This window comes from Lichenostomus cassidix, chromosome 1 (genome assembly GCF_008360975.1).
Source record: "Lichenostomus cassidix isolate B80296 chromosome 1, HeHo_3.0, whole genome shotgun sequence".
In the NCBI taxonomy this organism is placed as follows: Eukaryota; Metazoa; Chordata; class Aves; order Passeriformes; family Meliphagidae; genus Lichenostomus; species Lichenostomus cassidix.
The window spans coordinates 96,493,137-96,499,136 of NC_139479.1; positions in this window are offsets into that span (position 1 = coordinate 96,493,137).

Here is a 6,000-nt window from a genome sequence, read left to right on the forward strand (position 1 = left end):
TTTGTGGGCTTTCTCCTGGCCCACAGCACCTGGGGAGCACAAGCACTTGCTCAGAGAAAAGCACAAGCTGGCACACAAAGCATTGCCAGAGGTCATCAGGCAGGTCTCTGCTTGTGACTTGGACAAAGAATCTGGGGGGTCTGCTCAAATCTGAGTGAGGACACCACAGGAGTTCAACCCCAGTTTACTACACACTGGAAGAAAAACAAATCCCTGCTCACAAAATGGTTTAAAAGCATGACAAGGGGTGGTAGGGGAGAGCTCATCCTTTTGCTTTACAGTCAGGAAATAATGTAATTAATGATGCCTGTTCATGGCTGTGCAGGAAACTGCCACTGAGTTGTAACAAACCAGAGAGTTTGGCTGCATGCTGCTAAGGCAGCATCCTGCAAAAATATCCCATGGGCTTCCCAAGCAACTCTGGGAGTCCTGCAAAGCAATAATATCAAAGGTATAGCTGTGCTGCAATGAGGAGCGTGGAAATGAGCCACGTTAAAACACACACAGAAATGTGATAATACTGCTGCCACAAGGTGAGGCCCTCTGGAAAGAAAGAAAGAAAAGTGCTTGGGGTCAGCACAATAAAAGGCAAAGCACCAGGGACATTTTGTACTGGTTCTGAGTACTACAGACCCTCTGCTTGAGCACTTTATTGCAGCTACAGCTACTGTGCTGCTGGGGCTGGCAGCTGGTCAGAACCTGAGCAAGGGACAATGCTGACCTGACTGCTGGCCAGGGAAACAAACCATCCACCCCTCATTGCCTGCATATTTCCAGGACTTGCCAGCATCAACCCAGGTGGTTTAGGCAATGTCTTACATCTTTTCCTGGACACAGAGTTTTCACCCTGTCATGTTTTGGAAAATATACACAAATAAGTAACTCTAAATTCTATATCGGTTATTATTTGAATATTATGAGATACTAATGTGAGTTTTATCCATATTGGTGCCAGTCCACAAAGACATACAAAGAAGGAATAAATGTAAATTTGTTGTCTTTTTTATGATAAAATTTTGTCAGGGAACATCCGATATTCACCTAATAGCTTCAGCTGCTGGCTGTTGCAGTGAAATCTGATTTATTTGTAGTACCACATGTAGCTGGATACCTTCCTGTTGACTTCATATTTAGACAGCCATATGTCTGTAATTATCTCAGCTAAGATTAAGCAGTGACATATGAAATGAGATCATGACCTCCTGTGTCAACCACATCTGTGCAAATGTTTTCTGGGCTTCCTTTTGACAAGAGTGCATCTGCATTCAGGTGTCTGCTTCCAAGAGTTGCCCAGCATTTTCAAGCAGGTTCTCCTCCAGGCAGAAGGAGCCAAAAGAACACCAGAGATACATAACTCCAGTTATGTGCTTCTAACCCCTGAAGGGCTCCCAAGCTCTTCTGGAAAGGATAACATCCTCAAGCTGGCATAATTCAGTGCTGGGCAAGGCTCACTTCAACCCTCGCTCCCGGTGGTCTGCCAGGGAGGGAGGGCATTGCCTTCTTACAGTGGGAGGGCAGGAAGGGAGGCAGGCAGGCTGCAAACCAGCACCCCTTGCCTGTGCACACTTCATATGGAATGCAGCTCACCCATTCAGTAAAGATTTGCTGCATTTCAAGTTATTACAGAATCAGAAACTAAGCCTATTACTTATTATCAAATTATGTCAAAGCCAATTTCTAAAATAAGACTAACTCCATCCACCCAGCCACTCACAATTCTTAAAATGTCTTGTAATTCATATGTTTTTCTCATTTACATTCTAAATAGAGACATTTATTCTGTTAGTAGCAAGGCATTCACTTTGATGTTGTAATGAATTTCAGCTTGAAAAGGTAGAGCCTGGCAAATTATTAGGAAATTTTGTTTCTTAGTGAGAAAACAGTAATGTACTTCTGTCATCACTCACCCTCCTCCCCCTCTTCCCCCAAATGTTTTGCCTCTTCTCATGCTCCACCTGGTGTTACAGCCAAGGCCTCTGTCATCCTCTTTTCCCTGTCCTAGTGCTCATTTCCACATTTGCTCTGTAAAAATTGTTTCTGTGCTGCCCTCACCATCAGTTCTTCATTTGCAGGACACCCAATAAATACCAGCAATTTAACACAACTATAAATATCAAATAGACTGTGATACAGGAAAAAAGGTAGAAACATACCAAACTTCCGGTGCTTTGGCTTCTACATGTTTGCATCTGTAGTTCTGGGGTCCCCTAGAGTTTCCCTGTTTTGGGAAAATTGCACAAAAATCTAACCTACTCTACAAAGGCTCAACTGTAATATCAAAATACACACCTGTGCACATCATTGTGCCCTTTTTCTTGCCTAACCCTTTTCCTGTCACTCATAGCATTAGAACTAATGTTAACTATTATGTTAACTATAATGTTAACTATATGTTAACTATAATGTTAACTGGAACACCAGCACAAATCTCATATTTAAGAATGCCATCTTTTTTCATATATTCAGTCTACATAGTTGTATGCATGCACGGATTTATTGCATGCTACCCAGCCTGGGACTTGAGAGAGCAGAGGGAAGAAAGTAACATACTATTGCTCTCAAAAGTAACAAATCATATTTAAATATAGTGACCTCCACCCATTTAGTTTTTCCAGGAAAAAGGAGTCCCTCTTTCAATGCAAACCTCCATTCAATTTCACTCAGATATATTCTACAATATAATTACAGAATTATATAGAATATTGTAATAGAACAATAATTATATACCAAGCTATATAATAAAGCTTACATTAAAAGAGACCAACTACAAATAAAGAACAATGATTCCCTCAGCTCAAAGTCACATCATCCTAATCCAGTCTCCCCCCTGCTCCTCAAGGTTCTCACCAGGGCAGTTAAATGACTGAACAGGCACATCTCTGATGTCAATTTGTTTTCTCCAGGGCTAGAAAGCAAATACAAATTCAGGTTGTGTTCAATGTCTACACACCAGATGAAGAGTTTTCATTAATATCTGTGTCTGTCACAAGAAGAGCTATTCTAGCATGGACAACAGAATACATTTAAAAGGAAGAACATATAATTGAATCTAAATTCAGGAAATGAAACTAATTAAAGACTCAAATAAAACCTCATATAGACAAAATATTTTCACAAATTCAATTTCGATGATGTTGATATAAAAGCTTTCTCTGGTTTTATTACTCCAGATAAAGAAAGATAATAATTTTCATGAATTTAGGAAAGTAAACACACACAACAAACACAACTGGCCAAAGTGAGTGCACTTACTGAACAGGAAAAACAGGATATGGAAATCAGCTCAGACAGACTTTCTGATAAAGTCAGCAAGATCAGAAGTCTGTGCAATACTCAGGCTTTTGGCTGAGGTCAAGTTTAGTATCTATTCTAAGGGCAATGTCTTTCTAATCCCACTCACTGTACTTGAAATAATCCATTGTGTAGTCCACATTTGCTGTTTCTCTTCCACACAGCGCTGCATCCCAGATTTTCCTAATCCAAACCACATCAGGAACAACAGTGGAAAAGCAGAGTTTCTCACTGAAATTTTTACACATATTCGAGGCTGGGGTAAAAAGTACAAGTTTGGCAACAAAAGTCATCAGTGGTCAGAAGCTCTTGAGAAAGTCATGTTTGTGGACCAGCTCCTCTCACACTGCCTCTGACTGAAAAATTCAAAAAAGGGGTGTGGGAGAACGGAAGAGTGAAACTGCCAGTAAATAGGAGCATAGCTGACTAAAAGTTACCTTAAACAACAGCTAAACACTTTAACAAAAGCAAATCTTCACAAAATAAAAAAGGCAAAAAGAGAATCTGAGGTGGGAATGTTGCTGTGGTCAGCAGCATCCTCCAAGGATGCAGCCCTTAGATATGCGCAGTGCTCCATCCTAATGCTCTCTCTGCTGCTCTCCCTGAAACACTTACTCAAACATTTGCTCTCCCCTCATGGTGTAGATGTTTCTCTGCATTTACATGAGCTAAAAGGTGCTAATAGCTATCACCAGAAGGGATCTGGCGCTCCAGGCAGTCAGAGCAAGCTTTTACAAAGCTGCTGCCCTTAGTGGTCATCTTCAGCTCCAACAGAGGAAGCTCCACCAAATCTCTCCATGTAGCTCCAGAGAGGGAACAGCCTACAGTACTGGGCAGAGGTAAATTCAACAGTTAACTAATCCATCTAATTCCAGCTGCAGCAGGATAGAGATTTAAATGCTGAAAAGGAACTTCAACCATTACAGAAGGCATGCAGAGAGTTGGCATTAAGCAGGTTATATTTGCTCATGGAGTTTTTAGGAAGGTCTGATGGCTGAACCAGCAGTAGCATCTGAAGCAGGACTGGCTGAAAGACTAATCCAGCTTCAGCATCCCAGCAGGTACCAAGAGAGCTTTTAAACGTCTGCATTTCTTGAATTGATACAACTCAGCTCAGGGATGAACTGAGAGGGAAAGAAAAAAAACTTTCTTGGGATCTGTAGAAATAATTAGGCTGGACAGGATGAGCCTCTTCAACTCTAAGAGATATGGTAACTAAACCAAAATAGCTCAGCTTGCTCAATATACATAATACTGCCTTTATTATAATAATTCTGCTTTTAGTGCAAAAACATTTGCATAAATTTACATGAGGAAAATCATTCAACTGCATTTCAAGGTATTATTATCTAATAAACCCTCTCAAATGGTATTTTAATGCACTCAGTTCTTTCATCCAACTAGATCTTGACACAAGACATGAGTATAATAATCCAGCATAAAAATGCATTACTCAGCATCCCTAATAAATCCACTTGAAACATGAGGCATGGCTATTTGTTGCTGGCTTGGCAAAGGGCAGAAACTTGCCCATATCTAAAGGGGAAAATAGCCTCTGTTCCCACCATCCTGAGGAGAAATTTGGTGTGAAGATATCACCAATAGCACACCCATTATGTATTACTGATGTTCATCTACTTGGGAAAACTAAACTCTGCCTAATACAGAAACTTGCCCATCAGGACAGATGCAGTGAGACTGTCAGGCACCAAAGATCTGAGATGGAACAAATAAGGAAATGACACATAAGGCATTAAAGCTGACCCAAAATCATTAGAAAATAGTCAGAGGAAATTAAATCAGGAATGAGAATTTTCTCAAAAAGAAACTATAATCTGTTTCAGAGGAAAAAAAATAACAGGCTACTCAGGAAAGAAAACTCCAAACCATCCTGTCTGCAGTGGCAGCTATTAAATATCCAGACAGATTTGAAAAGCTGATTATAATATTCCAAACAAAAATTCTCCAAGCCCCTGCTCCAAAACAGGAACCACAAGCTGAAACTAACTGAACCAAAAATATTTACAGGGACACTTGAGAGACCAAGAAAATTTTGACTGTGTAGGAACTAATGAGCTAAAAATAGGATTAAAAGAATTTTTACATTAAATACATCACCTTGAAGATTGCAGACTACTGTGGAAGTCAATCTAAGTGGAAGAGTAATCAGACTGGTATTTAACATGTTTGCAACACTTCCTTACCAGCTTGGGTTCCACAGAGACACAGCCATGCAAGGTCCAGGTTTAGAAGAATCACATGCTGGGTTGTTGCCTCAGGGTCTGACTCTCCTCCTTTATATTGCAGCCTTGAGACAGAACTGATAGGGACTGTAATTCTTATTGATTCAATTAACATATTACTAATAGATAATAAAACAGCTTAATTAACTAATAAACAGACTCCTGTTTCCAATTTACATTATTTGGCTTGCTATTACACACAGCTACAAAGCTACCATTTATCAAGGCTAAATCCTATTAATTACACATAAGTACTACTGAAATACAAGTCACCATTCTCTCCCCACAGCATTTAACATGAAGGTGCAAGTTACCCCTCTTGGCTCTCCCCCCCTACACCATCCTTCCCAAAGCACACCTGGCTGGCAGGTGAGTGAGTTGTCCCAAGGGTTCCCTCTGCCATCCTGGTGGCCTTAGGCCAATGGGACAGCTACACTAACATCTGGAAACGTTTCTGCTCTTACTG